At 33.9% G+C, this 20,731-nt stretch overlaps 1 long non-coding RNA gene across 2 annotated transcripts; it reads left to right on the top strand.

Annotated features, from left to right (window-relative positions):
* Positions 1-310: 310 nt before the first annotated feature.
* On the top strand, positions 311-12,574 carry LOC130644439 (uncharacterized). 2 transcript variants are annotated; one of them, XR_008982605.1, is made up of 4 exons: positions 311-5,168; positions 5,387-8,612; positions 11,148-11,273; positions 11,421-12,574. It is a non-coding gene; the product is annotated as an uncharacterized LOC130644439 (long non-coding RNA). The 2 variants fall into 2 exon arrangements; XR_008982604.1 differs by having other exon boundaries at positions 311-8,612.
* Positions 12,575-20,731: the final 8,157 nt, after the last annotated feature.

Raw genomic sequence — 20,731 nt, forward strand, 5'->3', positions numbered from 1 at the left:
TTGTGGGAGAGCTTTTTACAACAGACTATCCAGAACAAATACAAAAAGATTTAGCTAATTAGCTATAGCTAGCCAGCTGGCTAATTGTTTTTGTAATATGAGCTTTGAACAGAATTTTCAGCATTGTGGAGGAGTTCTTTCTCAATTAATATTTGTGTTGGTATTAGATGCAAGAACTTGACATCTGGATAAGTAAGGTTGGTGAAGAAAATAAACAACTCTTCGAATGGCTATTAAAAAACAAAGTTTGTTGAGTGAAAGGTCATGGTAAAATGTATTATCAGCTCAGCATCGTTGGTATTGGTAGGTGATAATTCTCTTGTTGATATTTTGAGAACCTTGACATCCATAGAACTTTTCTTGCATCCTTCTTTTTATTCCAAGCATCCTTGTTTTCAATTGCTTTTAAAAACCAAAAGGCAAATATTTTTATATCTGAAAAAAGTTTATTCAGATTTTCCCTTTCCCATATTGTTTGTGATATGAGTCTTTCTCCTGAGGAGGCAGGTAAAACCGAAGCAATCAACATCTGTACCCCCAGACGTGGCTTCCTTTTCTATCAATACTTGCCTTGTCAACAGTAATAAAGAGAAAAATTAATACGTTTTACCCACAGTTCGGCTTGTTACGGTTTCGAACTCTCTTTACACAGTGTATATTGCCACGCCCATCTATTTTACCTGATGGAGATCAGTTAAAAATTTTATTTTGTTATGAAGGTATTGGTGTAGACTTCAAGCCTTGTTCCAGGTTGCAACCTTCTTAAGAGAAAGTCGCATTTTCCTATTTCAGCATGCAAAAAAGCAGAAAATTGCCATTCTTAATTCTTCTTAAAGTTCAAACGAAACTTGAGTTTAGCCCTATGAGTAAACAAATATATCTGAATAAATACATGGGTTGAGGTGTGTTTGTATCATATCACGTGTATGTACATTTCATCTTCATTATCCTGATCTTTCCATATTCTTATTGTTTTTGTTATGATTGTGTTTTATTTTGCTGTCCATGGCTGGTGTGATCACCTAGTCATGCTGATGAAGCCTGATATTGGCAGAAACAGCAAGAGTTTATAAATATTGAAATATATTCACAATTGTCTCACTTTATTGTAGTTAATCCCTGTTAATTTTAGTGCCTTTATCTATCTTAAATAAGACGTGTAGGACGGAGAGTTGATTGTTACAAAAAATGTTCTTGGAGATTTTCTTATAGCTTACCGTTTCTTTTCGTCAATTTTATTAATAACTAGATAAATCGGTAGACAATTTTCGGCGATTTTTGTACCCGCAAAGCTTAAATTAGTGAAAGATTCTGACCCCACCTGGGAGGGGGGGCTTACAGCGCCCCCAGGACCCCCAGCTGCTAAATTCAAGACTTTGTCCAAATATTGCTGCGCAGCAGCAATATTTTGACTAAGTCTAAAAAAAAGGCTGGATCCGCCCCTGGTCATGACTATTGATTGAGCGTTGTTCAAGTCAGTTCAGCCAGTTTTAATATCAATTCTCTAGTTAACTGACGTCAAAGATTAAATCTTTTTAAAACAAAATTAAGCCTGCAAAGGAATAGCGGCGAAGTGGCTTATTTCAATGCTAAGAAAGCAGAAGGGTTTAAAGCCAGTCAACTTTCAGGAACAAAAAATTTTAAAAACAAAATAATTAGCAGATATTTAATCAAATTTCAGTATTTTTATTGCTTTTTTCCGATTTGTTTGATTTTTAGTGGAAATCCACCTTAACGGAAATGGTTTTTATATTCTTATGTGGTTAAGTTTTTCTGTGATTGGTTAATGTGCACGAAATATACTACGGAAAAACGAGTGTAAGTTGCACCTATTTTTCAATGCCATACTCTAGAAAGGTTACACTTCATAATTTGCTGAATATCGAGCAAAATGACAATTTGTAGAGAAATTCATTCCAAAATTTTTTACTCAAAACATTATTATTATAAATAACAAACGTTCGCGGTAATGGGAAACAAAGGTCAATTTTTTTATTTTTTTTACCTTTTTCACTTAAAATGAGGTATGATGTGACATGACAGACATGTTTTTATTATTTATTTTTACTCTAATGTTGACTAGAAGCAATTTAAAGTTTCAATGGTTATGATGTCATAGTTGATTTAGGCTATACTCATAGTTAGTATGTAGGTCAGATTAAACAAAATTCATTAATTGCTATGGTTCTGAAGCAACAACACGAAAGCAAACAACAACAATGACAGATAATGTTAGAAGTATATTTCTCTTGTTTCATGTCATAACTACACTTGAGTTTGGGGAAAGGGGGGGATGTCAGGTTTGGTATCAGGGGGGCCCAAACCAGATGCGTGTGTTTCCATCCTTACCCTTAGTAAGACGTATCTCGTGGAAACGTCTGCGTATCTCGTGGAAACGCTAACTCAGCAACTCGCTTGGAAATTGCCTACATCTCCGCGACTCACTTGGAAATCGCCTACACCTCAGCAACTCGCTTGGAAATTGCCTCTACCTGCTATGGCGTATCTCGTGGAAACGCACCTCATTTGTTAGGAAAACAAACGCATCTTCATCCCATTTGGCTGACGAAGGAAGCCCGACATCCCAAATTTACCCCAAACTGGATTTTTTAAAGGAGACTATTTTGCGATCCATCATGTTATTATCTAACTTTCAAAATCTGATAATACACAACTTTAAATTGACAAATAATAACTACAATTGCTGTCAATAATACAAAATCAATGAATAAGAATTGTACTTTAATTTAGAGTTATAGCAGTAATAGCACTATCAATTGTTTGTGGCAAGAATAAACTGAGGATAATTTGGCGGAATCGGGTGAGGATGCTAGGCTGAAGAGAAGATATTGTCTCAAGCTCACGTGCGTGTTCCCAATAAATTCGCTCTTCTCCACTACATCCGGAGCTCTTCTCCTAGTAGTGTTCGCTCTTCTCCACTACATCCGGAGCTCTTCTCCTAGTAGTGTTTTCTAGCTTAACTAATCTCTCAATCACATCCGGAGCTCCTCTCCTGTGATTCCATTTCCTCTATCATACCTCACAAGAACCTACTCTTTTATTAACCTCTTGGTGCACCACCTCTGACTGTCAGCGCCGCATCCCTCTGCTGTTATTTCCCCAGTCATCTGTCCTGCTCGCGTGGTGCACCGTCGTTCATCTCCTCGCACCTGTACTTAATTCACCATACTCTTCCAGGGGTACACGCACATCTCTACAGCCCAGCACCCCCAATTCCCCAAATGAAAATTCATTATCTATGAGGCAATATTTTTGACGAGAACTACGAAGAGATAATTCAACATGCCATAACAGGCTTAACAAATAGACAAAAAGAAATTAACAAAAAGAAACTACATGCAAGTGCCTATAAATTAGCCTTTTACAATTCGGGTAATAAAATCCCCATTTGATAAAACGAACAATGGGCCAGCCTTAGCCCTTTCCTAAATGGAGCTGTTTTGGATGCCTTGATGTTTAATGTAAATAGCAGTTCTGAAAATAGAAGCCTGACCTTATTTATTAATCACTCTAGGGCAAATGTATAATGGCTAATATGGAAGATTTCTTCATAAAAAACATCAGAAACTTTTTTCATGTGGATTACTTTTACATTAACAAAATTAAAAATTTGAAGATAAACTTTTGGGATTTTGTCATTCATTAGTTTTCAAATTTCTCCCTGGAAATTTTTAAGGTTTAAAACCCATGTCCCACAGTAACTTTTTCATCCTTATCCTAATGTTAATACATAATCTATGCAACAGCTTTGCAGTAAAATTAAAACACAAGTTTTAACGAATAGCGGCGATAGAAATGCTTTTTTAGATCGTATTTTAAAGTTTAAAATCGAAAAGAGGCAAGCGGCATTTAATAGTTGTGAACAATGCTTCTCGAATGTTTCTTAGATTAAACGCGCTGGAATTTTTTTAAGTAATTAAATTAACAATACATTCCCGCGCAATGCATTATAAAACTTCGCGAAAGATTTTTATTATTTGCTCCGATATTTCTTCACGAGCGCATTGTTTTTTAACACGCAAATATAAACTCGCAAAACGCTCAAGGGATTTAATTATAACAAAAGACAAACGACTGCCGTCCTCCACGCAAAGGTGTGATATTAGCGTGTACGCGGTAGATTACATTCAGACTGTACTGTACTTAATCACTCTATAATGACACTTATTTAAATGCCTAATATAAAGGGAATACATAAAATCGGAAGCATAACCGTATTTATATGCCCAACCATTCTAAATTAAGGGCACCGACAATAAAAGCAATTCCAGATTTCCAAATTGCACAAAAGATATAGCCTGATCGAACAATTTTGGGTAGCATTCAAAATACAGCTATGTGAAATGTTTATAAAATTGATCCTAAAGACTGGAAACATATTGCAAAAAAAAAAAATTAAAAAAAATCCAACTTAGTGAGGTAGGATCGCCTAAGTAGAAATTGCCAATGAGAAGATCATGTGGATCTAAACTAGTAATCGGTTGAAAGCAACGCATAATTTTTTTATTGGCGTTTAAAAAGGTTCCTTGCGCCCAGGAGTCGAGTTAAAATTCATCTAAACTACTCAGGAGTGTTTCACGAGGCTCAACTCTCTGGTTTCACGGTAGTTTAACTACATTTTGCCGCTTTTTGCCGATTGTTGCGCGATTCCTTGTTTTCTGCCGTAAAATAGTCGACTTCGGCAGCAGCCGTAGTGTGGACTTTTGACCCTCTTGGAAACAAACAAATAATTTTACGCCAAGAAGAATCGCGCCGAAGTGTGGACTTTTGGACTCTTGTAAAACAAAGAATATGTGACGTCAAGAAGAATCCCGCCGAAGTTGTCGAAATTTACAGTAAAGAAAGATTGAAATTAATTTACTCTACCTATTGTTATTGCCTCCCGGTAGCCGGTCGGTTGGATAGGGTAGGATTCAACATGTCTAAAGGCTAAGAAAGTTTTGTATTGACTTGCAGCAAGTAAATGGAAGGCTTGAATATATGATTGCGGAATGAAATTGAGCAATGTTGCTAAAAAGAGGCATGACTGGAAAACATTTATTCTCTGTGTTGCCTGGGATTGCAGAAGAAAGCAGTTTGGCAAAATAAACAGACTTTTTTGAGTTAACAAAATTATAGCATTAACTTTATAATGACAACGTTTTCAGGTACATCTGTTTACTTTTAATTCCATTGATTCTTGAGCTTTCTATTGCTGTGCTAGCAAGTTTGAGCATGAAACCGTTTCTAGTTTCACTTTCAACAACTCTAAAAAGGCCTGTCTCAAACTCAAAGTTCTTGTGTTGTCTTGGGGTACCCACAAGACATTTGATAACAATACAATAAATCGAATAGCTGCATAACAACTTGTATGTTTGCTTTGTAGATTCAAAGCTCCTGGCAATAAACACTTTTTAAACGATTTCTTAAAATGCCACAAGGCCACAGACGAGAACACTAGTCGTGACTAGTTTTGGGAGAATGACTTCGACAAGACTTGATGATGATTGGTTTAAAAGCTCTAATCTTATATCGAGATAATTCCTGGGAACGATGTTAATTATAAAAATTAGGAAAAAAGCATGGTTTTAATTAATGGGTGAAATGACGAAAGTTTTTCACATTTCACTAAAGAAGTTATGCTGACAGGCATAGAAAATGTTTGTGGTTCTACCAACATAACGAAATGACTTAGCATACATATACAGCGCTATCATGATGGACACAAAATGTGTAAATGTAGTTAACGATATCTGTTTTTAAATGATTTGTTTTGTTAAAAATTTCAAGTATATAGTTAATGTTTATCGCATAACAGCTAGGTATTTCCAAGTTTGATTCAACATTTTAGAGTCTTAGCCAATAAGGGCTACATATTTTTGACTGAATGTTGTGCTAAATCAGTGGTCATTCACTTGTTGTGGTAGGTTGTGTTGTTTTTAATTAGCTATTGCTGCGTAAAAACCAAATTTTATATAGCGGCCTCTACTTGTGCAAAACCATGATATAATTTTGCTATTTTTATTTTATTTATCTGTTGTTGTTTATGGTGTACTATGATCTAATAATACAAATAAAGCCTATTTACAATGCAGTTTGTGTTGTTGTTGTTGCTTATTTCTCTATCTTTCTCCTTTTCCATGTGATTAAATGTTTCAAATAGATTAAATATCAAAAGTTTTATTAGTAATAGATACCGTTTTGCTTGTCTTTTACAGAATATAGTTTCTCCAAATTCATAGCCTGAATATTGCCCCCAAAGCAATTATATTCACCAATAACTTACGAAAACAAGCCTGCAAATATTATTCTGGATGTGGAAAAAAGAAGTTTTTCTGGCTAGCTAAGTATAGTCTATTATAAGATTAAAAAGGGAAAACACGGGGCCAAATTTTCACGCAGATACAATTTACTATATACAGGTTAGAGCAGGATCGTATCATGATCGTCTATCGCGGTGAATGAACATAAACAACACTATAAATAACATAACGAGTTATCATAATGGCAACCTGGCTACAAGGTTGGCATTACTTGTATAAAAGCCATAATGGCTCTAGGGTGGTTAAAAAGTGACAGTTTCTGGGCTCCTAACATAATATAATATATAAAATGAAACAAACCGACCTGGCTACATGCAATATCTGTCCTGAAGAAATATCCGAAGGCCCCTCCTGATACCAGAGGCACACGATCCAAAATCTGCTAGAGTCACCGGCCGTCATTGGACGCGCTGCCATTATAGTAATTGAAGCCAAAAGATGGAGTTGACGATATTAGTAGGTTGCAGTGATAGATGATGATGATGGAAAACCAAACTCCCCTATGCATTTCTAAAGCATGCCGTGCACTCTTCTATTTCTGTATGTTTATGCTATTCCAAAGCTGTATATCTTCGCGCGGCTTGTAAAATTTTATGCAAGGAAAAGTGTTATGTGACCAAACCAAACTATTAGCAAAATGTGATGATGGAAACTAGTTGACTTTAGCTGCTCCCATTTTATAGGTAGGCAAGGCAATCTTAGGGGCCTGGATCTACAACAGTATTGGTTAGTTACCTTGAGGGCCCCTAGTGTTCATGCCTTGTGACCACCCTTTTCACTAGTCTACCATTCTAGATTTGGAATAACATTGAGTTTCTAAAGTATATCCTTCAATGATGCTAGTAGCCATCTTTGTTGACACTTGAATACTGAATGCAATCAAAGCCAAGCCTCTCAACAAGGTATAAGTACTTACTTCAGGAACCGCAATTAACATGTGGTGAACTGTTGGTCCACCACCATGTAAACCTAACAGATTATTGGAAACTTTGATATCTTACCCTGAGGCATATTTATACATAATAAATTGCTAACATACATGTAACAGTAGAAACCTCTGTTCTCCTATAAAGAGCTTTTGAGACTCCTATAGTGAGATTTTTTAGTTCACAAAGAAACACATTAAAAGAGACCTACGTTTATCAAGATCTATGTTTAGATTCAGGATCTTTTTCAGACCATTCGCGTTTTTCTTCTCCCTTTTTATTAACTTATTTTTAGGGGATTACCGTAACATAGCCCATCATCAACCCCGCGCACACGATCCCCGAAATGTAAAGGAATGTCAAGAACCGTAATAATTTAATATTTGGATTGAAACATTTAATAACTTATGAAATATTTATAGCCATTTTTTGCTAAGGTCCGGCTTTCTTTTAGGGCTCATTTTGAGAGCGCGCTACAATGAAATTGATTACCCTTAGTAAATAATTAACGTATAGCGTCAGAAAAATTTTACACAAACAAAAATTTGTTATTGTTAACCTGACATATCCAACTTCAAGAAATAACCAGGAAGGAGATCTGGAAATAAAAAAGAAAAGTTGTTTTTTCTAAAAATACTAAATTAGAGTTTTTAACTCTAAATTTAAGTTTTTAATTTTAATACCTTTTTTAATTGCGATAGCGCGATGTTTTGGTTTCGGCTCAGCCCTACGGCATTCAAAAGTCACATTAATAAAGTTATTTTAAGATAACAAGTGCTATCTTAAGATAACTCTATTAATGTGATTTCGGAATGCGTGTATATTCACAAAAATGTCTTGATTGTAAGATAACTCGAGTTATTTTAAGATAACATAAATGTGATAATTCTATCTTTTCTAATGCGCATATGTGTAAATGAACGTTGCTTAGGGTGCGGATACGTAAAGTAGCTCACCAAATAACAGCCTACATGAATTTCCGGCCGTATTGACATTTATTTTGATACGTCATTTGTATTGTCCTTGTGGTGTCGCGTATGTGCTCTGCTGTAGAGTTCGCTCTGCGGTGGAGAACAAGATGCATTTTGTTAGTTTTGTGTTGTGATGTATTGTCCCGTGTTAATTATGTAAAGAGAATAATTGTAATTTTGGTACTATTTTTAGTTAAATTTTCTGCACATCTTGCACATCTTTTTTTCTGCGCATTCAGTCTTCACCATGTCGAACATACATTTTTGTAATAAATTCGCTGTTGAGTGAAATTTTTCTTTCATACATCACAGGAGTTGTCCTGTATCTCAGCATCTGTTTTAGTTGTTTTCTCTCACATGTAGTTGGCTTGGCTTACGCCACTATATATCTAGTAAGTGTTTATTTCTTATTATATTTTATGTCATCTTACATGTGTAATTTGTTGCTTAAATTTCGTCTTGTAATTTTGTCGTTTAGCGAGTAAAAATAGTTAACTCAGTTGAAATCGTGTAAGCACCTACACTAGTCGATAAGGCCCGCAGAAAAATCTACTTAGTAAATACACACAAAAAAATTTTCCCCGTGTTTCCCCGTCGCCTTTATTGAGTAGAGCTTAAAACGCTGCTGAAAATAAATGTATACAGTATTCTCTTCAATTAGCGGACACTTTGTCCATGCACTGTCCGTTTTCTGGTCAAATTAGAGATAAGCATTTAATTTTAAAATATCTATTTTAAACACTTTAAAACTTTACAGAAAATGTCTGCTTTTACAGTCTCAATCTTCTTCGCAAACCAGTCAATCAATTTTTCTTGTCCATAAAACTTATACACAACTGGTATTTCCAGACCATATCCACCTCCACGATTAACTTTCTTTCCACAAACCTAAGCTGTAATCGAAGTGTTCGAGACTTTCAAGAACATGAAAAATATTTTTGATATGTTTTGTGGCATGTGTACAACAATGCTTTCGTTTTGTAAAGAATCAGTTCTTATTATTGCTATTGCATTTCCGTCCATTTCTTTAGATGGCTCATGCCTGAATTGTAACAGCTCCCTGTAATAGTACTCATTCCAATCCTTTTCGATGAGTATGGGTATGTTGACCTCAATGTCTATGTTAAGGTTTGAGCGTTAAATGCAGTTAAACCCTGCCATTCATCTCATTGAGTGATTAGTGCAGATATACGTTATACTAAAACTCTGTTGAGTTGTTATAGAAAGAAGTTTTCTGCTAGTGCGATTCAAATAAAATTGAGTTATTTATAAGACATTGAATGCCAGTTGGATCACTTAAACCGTCACACATCATGGCGGAGTGCTTTATTGAGATGTACTGTACCCCCTACCTGAATATATATTTTAAAATCTCACAAGTAGCGGTAAAAAAAGCACGAAATAACTACACCATATTAAAACCTTTTCCAGCAGGATTAGCCACCAAACATTTTCTATTTTGCAAAACGTTGTCACGATTGCTCAAGACACATAAAAACTAGTCCGTTAACTATAAACCCAACATACATTTTAAAAATCAGGGAACATTTTTTTGTTTTTTTTAAGAAAAAATACAGAATTTATGTCAATATTTCTTTGTGTATCAAAGCTACATTGGCCAAACATGCGTTTCCTACTGATCACAGTGTTTGTATTCCGTGAATTATGTTTAGCATGGGTAAAATTCATGGTATTGTTGTTTAAAAAAATTGTCAAATTAAGTCCCTTTTGAGATATTTGAACTAAGTCTGTCTACAAAAAACAGTTATTCACATTAATTAATCAGCTCAAAAAATATTTGCAAACTAATTACAGACGATGTGGCATCCACAAAAAAAATAGTCCACATGGAATTTAATTCATGTGAAACATAATTCAGTGGTTCTATATTGTTATCCATTAACATCTTAGCTTTAACTGATTAACTGTACAGAGTCAAGCATAGTATTCCAATATTCCCGCATATACTTAATGAAAATCATACTATATATCACAAAACCTTGTTAAAATTTAATCGAAATGGAGTTCTCTAATAGTCTGGATGTAATACAATTTTCTCAATGAATGTGTAGTCTACGAAGTCTGTTATTTCTATTTGTCTTTTTGTGACCATGTCAACAGAATTGAAAACATTGTTTGGATTTTTATAAAGCAATAAGGAAAAAAGAATCAACAAGCATTGCAGTTAGTGAGTGACATACATCGCTACTTTTTGGCCACAATGGACCAGTGTCAGTGTTGCAAGTGTTTGATTGTGCGTCAAAACCAATACATATGTGTTCAGGCTGAAAATATAATCAACAAGTCACCAAGCCCAAAAAATACCGTCAATTAAGAAACTTTATGAAATTCCTGAAACTTGTACTTGAAAAGAGCAATTGGCTTTTAAAAATTGATTCTGGACCTATTTGTATTCAAGAAAACGGCACACAGTTATAACCTATGGTATAAAGCCAATAGCACTAGTGGAACAAATACTCCACATATATCTTTTTCTTTTTGATTCAGCCTAAAAAACAGCAAAAATGCAATGTGTACCAACTAGGATTTTTCTATATAAAAATTTTTTTTCAATTAAGAACAACGAGTTTCCATTCATTACTATCTGCATGCATAAATAGATGGGTTTTTTTATTTATATATTTCCAGCATTAAAAAATAATTATTTGAGGAAACTTCTTAAATGTTTCCATTCATTACTATTTGCATATATATAAATGTTTTTATATTTCTTATTTTTGCAACGTTAAAAATAATTATTTGAGGAAATTTCTTAAATGTTTGTTAAACTTTCACACAACTGTTTAAAAAGTTATGCAGACTTTTACTTTGGACTAAAACGTTCTTTTACTTTATATTTTTATTGTACATGAAGCAGAGACCAGTGTCCTTCTAGGGTTATTAAGAAATATTTACGTTATATTTAGGTTGAATCTTGGCATTCATTTTTTTGCTTCGCTAAATTGTATTTTTGGTAATATAGAACAGACAGCCAATTACTGATATGAAAAATCGTAAGAATAATATCAAACGAAGATCCATACAATGTGAATGTAAGTCCTTGCTTTTTTATTGCTTTAGACTCCTCAAATAGAAATATGTGAACACATCTTTTTAGAGTACTATTAGACCTCTATGTATTGTCTGCAAATTCCGGAGAATTGCTTCAATATTTTATTGTTTTGTGTTTTGTTTTTTAGTGAAGAAACTGATTACATTACAACGAACGAGTGAATGATCAGTGAAAAACAATCTAAGAAATGTATGGATGCTGAGTCGTTTACAACACATGTAAAAAAGTGAGCCAAATATAATTTTTTTAAAAAAATCTACCGAATTTATGGATACTGTGTCGTTGATAGCAAGCACAAACTGTGTATTTGCTTTCCCCTCTTTCCCCTTTAGCGAATGTGTGCATGAGAGTTCTGTAACCATGGAACCAATATACGTCTTATGTGCCTTTAACAGAACACTGTGTGGTGAAAATCAATATAAGAATTGCGTCAATGCTGTGGCGGTTTCACGCGCTGTTAGTAAAAGTATGGATGCTGTTTCTAACAAAACATTATAATCAATGCAAAATGTTATTTTTACATTTGTTAATGCTCGGGAACTGCAATCTTTCTAAAAAGAGTATGAATGTCATGTCAAGCAAAAAAGGTGTACTAAGCTATGTTGTGGAAATCATTGCAGCAAATATAAGGTCGTGTTCCCATAAGTTCTTAAAAAGATGATGGATTTAGTGCAGCTCTGTCGGTAGAGCGTTTGAATCATCTCCTCTACTTGAGATTAAAAGTTCAATGTCCCCCCATTGTCTAGTTAGTTTGTCATTTCATAAAGATTTTTGTAGCAATGGGAGCTAAACACTGGAAACCTGGTCCATCCTGAAATCCATTGAGCACAGACCACATTAAATATAAATCACCATCAGTGGTTTGAGGCAGAATTGTAAGAGAATTTACATACTGGATGGTTCTTTTGTTATGAAAGTTTTTTTGCAGTAACTTTAATGACTAGGGTGTCTTTTTATGCCACTACCTGTACACATGTCAGAGCTTAAAAGTACTGCCAAACTCTTTTTCCATGTATTGGAATAAAATGTAAGTGTTGACCATGTTGTTGTTATTTGTTTCTTTACAATACATATTATGACTGCTATGTGACATATATATCTCTGTTTGTTTTTACTTTTCCTAAAATTCATAGTTTCCAAATTAATTGTATTCATTTCCAAAGTTTTTTCGTGTAACATTTCTGTGATCTAATAGCAAGATTCTTACAGATTAATTGTTTTTTAGTGAAGAAACTGATTATTGAAATCCACTAGCTGTTACTGTTTTGCCAATTTATATAACAAAAAATTGCGGCAAGCTCAACTGACATCCAGTTAAACAATGGCAAATGCCTTAGCACAAGCAGATCGATATTAACAAATATGTTCTTGTTTAATTAGTCTTATATATTAATTCGGCATATAACTTCACAATAAAAATAAATACGAGAAGTTTGATTGATGATGACATTTTTTTATTTTATTTTAACGGATATTTCGTCTTGTTACTACAAGACAATTATCAACGTAAATTGTTACAATTATCTCAAAAGTTTTTTAAATTTAATTTTCAACAACTACGCAATACACAGAGGACGTATAAAACAATACTTAACGAAACATATAACACATAACGGCATACCCAAAGGTATATAAACTATATACCGTTGGTGAGGGTAACGTCCACAGCGCGGTGCACAAATGCACTCCTCCCCTTGTTGACTATAAATAATATTTATCTTAAAACAATTTTAATGGAACAGATAATCCCTGTACATTAAGCGTGGGACTGTTATCACAAATATACATGGCCTCAGCTATTTTTTTCTTTTTAAAAGTGGTGAACATTATCTATCAAAATACTGAAGTTCTTTTGTTCACCAAGTTGGTAATTCTCAATGACTGAATGTTTTAGGATGTGAGAGTTCTTATCGCGTTTTTGGTGGTCTATCTTTCATTAAGCCTCCTGGCTGTTTCACCAATGTATGTAGCATCGCACTATTCCACCGGACAAGTATATTTGTACACAACACCATGTTGTGTTCATCCTTGGTTCTATTTAACAGAAAATAGCAAACATAACATTTGACATTGATCAGCAATGCGTGGCTTGACATTGGCTGATAGAAACTGTTTAAAAGTGTTAGACGCATTACTAAGCAGTTACCATTATTTTCTAATTCGCTTTTCTTAAACGAAATTAACCTTATTTATTTTCCCGTAGCCAGACTTGACAGAATAAAAACCATGAAAGGTGTTATTGGAGATTCATTGGTGTCTTCATCAGAAACAGTGTCGGCATTTTGAATGTTGAAATTTCGCTGTGTGTTATTAATTACATTAGATACAACTGCTTCGGGATAAGTTTTTTATAAACACATTTTTTAAGTGATTTAGTTCGTATTTCAGATCTTGTGATTAAGAGCATATATTAAACGCTCTCAGCACCAACGATTTAACCGTTTCAACTTTCCATGGGCGTGATGCAGATGAATTCTAGTGCTTTTATATGTCAGTGTTCGTGTCTTTTCGATAAATGGATGTGTTTTTACATCAAGAAAGGCTATGTAGTTATCGTTTTTAACTTCATATGTTCACTGGATATTCGAATGGTAACTATTAAGTGTGATCAGCACATTGTTTATCTGGTTTTCATTAACAGTGTCATCTACATATTTCTTCCAAAATTTTACTGAATTTTCTAATTTTGGGACTATTTCATTCTCCAACTCAACCATGAAGATATGCTAGGACTGGTCCTAGAGGCGAGCCCATTGCTACACCATCTACCTGAATATAAGTTGGTTGTTAAAACTGAAATGTACATGTTTTGTACATGAGATTAATAGATGTTTTATTTCCTCTCGCTTAATTTTTGTTTCTATAACTTTTTCAGCATATATCTTTTGCAATATTATGTCTATCTTTTGTTCCAACGGAACGTTGGTGAATAAACTAGTGACGTCAAAAGGTACTAGTTTGTAATTATGAGGTATCTTTTCTCCTTTCAATGATAATATAAAATCTAAAGAGCTTTCAGTAGTATATGTTGACTTTGTCAGCGGTGTTAAAGATTTCGCGAGGTAGTTTGATGTGTTGTAAGTAGCAGATCCGATATTCGATATGATGGGTCGTGATGGTAAATCGTCAGCTACTGTAGAATTAGGTGGTATCTTGTAAACCTTGGCGGTACCATAAAACTGAGCAGGGCTGGAACATTGTGGATACAACTTTTTGTATTCGTTTTCTGTGCTCTCTGAACTTGATTAATTTGTTTTCTTAAGATGGAGCGTAAATATCTACGCAAATGTTTATCGTCGTCTTGTGTTTAATCCCCTTCTAAACTGCCTTATCCCAAAAGAGCCAAAGCTCTTTTGTTAAAATTATTCTTCTATTTGATTTTCAATATTAATTGTTAATCAACCGCATTTGATGTGGTACTTTAATATCAGATTTTTATTTCCTTAAAGGGCGGAAGAAATTTACATCTGTAAGGCTTTAACAAAAAAGTTAGGAAAGAATTGGCAAGTCAGGAGCAATCCATACACATAAAGTTGGCTAACATTTGCGAAATTGCCTTCACAAAATATTCAGGTGAGAATTCCCGATTTTAAAAGCAATCCATACATAACACATTCGGTTATGTTGGTAAATCGAGCCTCTGATAAGTAAGAGATACAGTTATTTCCGCAAATTAGACCTTTGATAATCATTCAGGAAAGAGCTCCTGTTTCTAGAAGCAATGCATACATCACAGATTCAGTTGTTTCGGTGGATTGGCCCATTGTTAAGCATTCACGAAAAAGCTTCTGTTTCTAGAAGCAATTCATACATCACAGATTCGGTTATTTTGGTAAATTGAGCCATTGGTAAACATTCAGAAAAAGGATCCTGTTTCTAAAAGGAATCCGTACATAATAGATTTGATTGTTTCGGTGAGCTAGGTCGTTGAAAAAAAATTTAGGAAAATGGTCCTGTTTCTAGAAGCAATCCATACATAGCAGGTTCCGTTGTTTTGGTGAATTGGGCCTTTCATAACACCAAAGTCGGCACTTGTCTATGGCATTATCAGTTAAGCCCTGCAGATTTCTCTCGTTTCGCTTAATTTTGGCCGGAAATGAATTGTGTCTAAGGTATTATCACATATACGAACTCTACTTGTCTTGTTTCGATGAATTGAGGCCTGAATACTTTTGTATATAGCGATTATCTCTTGGTTGAACGAAACCTTTTTTTGTTTCACAACATTAAAACTTGTTAACATATACTGGAATGAACTTTAGGCAAACGTGTATCACGTCGTCTTCGTTAAGGATTAAAAACCATTTTTTATGAAACAATTGTTAATATATATCGAACGATTGTAGTTTGTAGTTGTAGTTTCTTGATGAAATCTAGTGGTGTTTGGGTATTTCACAGACTGAAAGTTTTGAATTATACTTTCAGGTTTATTGGATGGTTTTATGATGGTTCTCATAATGTATATGAATGTACTGACAGTAACTCAATTTTTCTTTGTAGTTTCCTCAAATAATTATTTTTTTCAAAAAATATGCTCATGCACTACGAAAGTCAAAACCATTAGCATCTGTGGCATCACAGAATGTTTCACAAGAAGATTACTACTTCTTTATATATTGCTTTTTGTTAATATAGAAAGTTTTTTATGTGATTACTTCAAAAAAAATATGATCAAGTTTGTGGCCATTCTTTTTAATATATTACATAGCATGCCCGGAATGATATTTTGAAACATTCACTTTCTGTTTGATAGCCCATTGTGATTGATTTCAATTTATTTCCACAAATGAATATATATAATACAGTGCCACGTATGAGGTGAGCTAGTTTTACGTATACTATACATCTTGTATTATTATAAGAAGCAAATAAGTACTTGTTAAAAAAATATATTCTACAAATAGTTTTGATTGAAGTAGAATGAAATGAATGCGGGCTAAAAGACTTTGGAACAAACTCAATTTCTTTATTCCCTTTATAGTTCAGAAACATACTTTAATGACTTGACACAAGTTGATAATATAAATTGATTACAAACAATAGAACATGCTGCGTGGAGTGAGTGAGGAGGAGAAGAAGAAAACTGTTTTGAACATAAACGATGAAGATCCGTCTCGGAGATGGAGACCCGTCACGTCACATTAATTTTAATTGGGTTTTTATAGTTTTTTCGCGCACTTTCACATTGTCTTCTAATCTCCGTACGAATAGGACAAGCGTGTGGTAAAAGTGAGAATCGAAAATATCGTAGTTCTTGATTGAAATCTTAACGTAAAGAGTTTCTTCAAGCAGCAAAAAGGAAGCAAGTAGCTAGACATTTCTTTTTTGAGTATGCCGACTTCTTCTTCACATTTTTTCAACAGCTCTAATTCAATCAGAACAACTCTTTTAAATTTCATCGACAATCCTTTAAAAAATACGATGTAGTATATATTGGGAGATATTTTTGTGTAACAATATTTTCGTTGTTGCCACTATTTTTTAAGCCCTACAGTACCTCTATCCGATTGTTTTCACAATAAATGTAAAATCGTGATATACGAAGTGTCAAGAAATGTAACAACAATTCTACTTACCATCAATTCCGGTATTTTCCATCCATTGGGATGACACTTCATGAAGTCTACCCATAGTTGAGAACTGTTTTGCTAATTGACTGTGTTCCTTCAAATATGAAAAAGTAGAAAATAAAGTATGATGACACAACATGTATCAACAAAAATGTGTTGGAGTTTGTTTCACTATCCAAAATTCAAAACAACAGACAAAATGTTTTTGAATATCAAGCCAAAAAAATCTGTATATTTTGAGATAAAAATATAGTATGTTACCTAATTCTAATAACCATATCCTAATACTGTATATATTTAGAAATAAAAACACATCAAGCATTCGTTGTAAAATTTAAAAACTTTAAAAATTGTAAAATTTAAACCCTCTACTTCTATTTTATACATAAACAGTATTGGCTCTCAAGTTTTACTACCATACAATTTAATTTTCAACATTTATAATTTTTATCAGAGTCTCCACAGATTTACATACTATGTAATTCAATTCTCCTTTTATTATCTGCCTTCTTTGTTTCTTGTTTGTCCTTATATGCATTGCTTCTGCCTATGAAATAAGGTGTCGTTGTCCTTTTCGCTAGCTGTTGTTATTTTTAAATTTTTCACGGAGCAACTTTCCCATTTTGCTAGATCTTTTTCAGAGAGAAGATATAGTCAGATGATAGAATATATCTTACCTACTTTAATCATAGAAACTTTGCAAGATTGAATTGAATTGAAGAAGAATTTCGAAAAGTGAAATTAAATTTGGTGAGCTAAATTTTCGCCATGGCACCATTATGCGATTGTTTCATGAAAAGTACATACACATTTTCAATGTGTTTATTGAAATTTCAACACGTTCTTGTTTCAATTATTTCTTTTGAAATTCACTATATTGGTCAGGAAGGAATCATTTTTAGCTCGAAATATAATTTTTCTGCATTTCACTCACAAGCTACCTAGATATACAACCACCTTCAATCTATATTCGCTCGGCGTTCATTTTTTTAAATAATGAAACAATATTCAGCAACCTTTCCCAATAAACTATCTGATGCTGATTAATTAAGTCTCAAATGATCCTCCATTATAGAAAACTTCATAGATTGTTATTAAACTATTGATATTTTATACTCTTAGCCTTTTACTTTGTGTTTAGTACTCTACTGTGAGTTCCTGTGTTATGATAGTTATCCTTTTTAAGCAATTTAGTTTGGTGCGGTTGTCTATACCATGGCAAACAACTCTGTGAGTGACCACGGTAAAATATACAGTATGAATTAATGGCCCTTTAACTCACCGCTGGAGGCAAAAAAGAAGGTGAGATAACTCTTGTACACGCCTAACTGGCTGGCCATGCTTTCAGTCTGTCTAGCCATAACTTTGGCCAGGAGACCCAGCGTTGTCCCTTCAAACCACCCTTATAATCATTTTTTCTTTCTCTATAAAAGAAAGCTTAAATAACTAGGCCAGCCATAAATTATAATATGAAATGCTGTGGAAGGTTGAGCTGGGTATCCTGGCTACAGCCTCTGCTGTCTAGTGTAAGTGGCGGCTTCTCAAGTTTGTAGATACCGATGATGGCGTAAATAAATAAATCTTAGTGTTATATTTCCTTGTCTGAAAACAGGGTAGAGGGTGGGGAACAAGGATGCAGTAGTCCGTAAACCGCGATGCGCTCCGCCCTGACATGGTCACCAGGTCTCTACATTATATGGATTCTTGGATCTCCTGAAAAAATCATCATTATATCCATTTTTCATACATATGGTCAATATATCAATATTTAGAAGCCCGTTCATTCCAGTGCATATGGACATATTATCCATTCTACATTATCGATATATTGTCCGTTTTTTATAGTGAGGATGTTGTAAAAACAAAGCCCTTAGAAGTCAAAAAAGTCATAACGAGGACATTTTAAACCTTGTCAAAACCCAACCCAACAACTTTACTATTTAAATCTGACTGTTCAAATCTTCGTTGTCGAACCATTAACTTTTGATTAACCACGATAGAAAATTCGAAGACCTTAAATTTCTGATTTGTTTCCATTTAAAAAAGCTGCAAAAGATAAATAAGAATTTCATCCATATCGTTACTTATCGGTACTGGCATTAGAACTTGATGATGTGGTTACAAGAGACTGCGTAACAAAGCGTACGGCGGTTCTTATTATTAATGGCAATTAAAAATAATTAAAATACCCCAATATCGAATTGAACCTTCGATTTTTTTGTAGATTAATGGAGCTTATTCTGTTCACCGCAATTTTGCACACAAAGAGACGGAAAAAGGATATAACTGTATGAATTTTAAATTTTGAATTGATTTGGATTATGGTTTGTTGCAGTATGAAACTAATTACTGCACACCATGTTGTTCTTCCATTTGAACTACCACCTTTTAAAGATGGATTGGATTCGAACCAATAACTTTCATGGTTTTACAACAATAGACATTTGCTTGGAATTCACAAAATTCAATGTCACTTCAAATAAAAACACATCATAAAGCTTGTTGTTACAAAATTAATTGTGAGTTAAAAACCCTAGCTAAGTATTACAGGTTTATTGAAACTGTTGTCTCCTTGAATTAACAAACTTTAGACTTCGCCAAAGTTTTTATTAAAGTAAAGCTATTTGAAAACTTTTGTTGCAGCCAACTGGTATTCGGCTATTTTTGCTTTTTAAGCAAATTTTTTAAAAAATTCACGTTAATTTAAATACAACCTAGACCCGGGACGAGGTTGTATTATTATAACCTCGCTACGGACGACGTTGTACTTATGAAACATAATACAAGTTAATCTGGGAAGAGGTCAGGGAAGGGCAACAAAAAGTTAGTATGTATCACCATGCTCGACAGCATGACTACATGTATTAATGTAACTGTTTCTCTTTTATTACTTGCAGAGTAATGAATTACCCAATGGGTTATAGCATATGCTTGCCATTTATAAAACAACGCCTCCATCCATGATCGTACGCATTTAATATTTTGCAACGTGAAATTCATCCTTGAACAAAATTTAAAATTTTAGGCCTACTAAATATCTTGAATTAACATTTAAGGTCGATTTTGATCACATGAAACGTGTACAACCGTTCTAAATTTTAACGAGCTTGTTCGAAAACGCATGCTGTACAAAAAAGCAAGGGGAAACTTCATTCTAGTCAATACACAAGCAAGCGAACTGAATTAAGTAATAGGGGAAGATGTCCTATTAGGGTAAATATTTAGGCAAGTAGCCAGGCCCATCCATACCTACACATACAATACTGAAAACAAAATTTAGGAAACTATTCCCGCAATAAATACGATATTGAATGTATTGTGAAGCTAAACAAGGAAAAGCTTATTCTGATTAAAAAACAATTAGACAAGTAGCGAAACCTATCAATTCATCATTAAAAAAGTATTTTGGGGAATAACCTTACGCAATATAAAAAAAGAACAGAATAAAAAAACGTCAAACGATTACTTTTTTCTATTCAAAAATCGAAAGGGCGAGTAGCACACGCGTGCGTATATCATTGCATGTGCATACATCAAAGATTTTGTTAAAGCTCTCTCGCACCAAATGAAATGTTCAATGTTCTAGCAAGCGAATAAAAAACCCTTTCTTCTACTCTGTAAAAAGGCAAGGGAGCAAAAGATCCTGCAATACAACCTAACAAAGAGATCTGATAAAAACGACATCGCGAAAGGTGAAGTATTAAATCTCTTGGTCGGCCAATTCGAGAAAAGACTTTACTTTACTCAGAAAACAGGCACGAGAGTGTGAGACCCATCCATACATCATTTAAAATGAGAATTTTGGAAGTTGCCTTTCACGCTGAATAAAAAGTTAGATATCCATCCATACACTACTAAAAAGGATATT

This window comes from Hydractinia symbiolongicarpus, chromosome 5 (genome assembly GCF_029227915.1).
Source record: "Hydractinia symbiolongicarpus strain clone_291-10 chromosome 5, HSymV2.1, whole genome shotgun sequence".
NCBI lineage: Eukaryota > Metazoa > Cnidaria > Hydrozoa > Anthoathecata > Hydractiniidae > Hydractinia > Hydractinia symbiolongicarpus.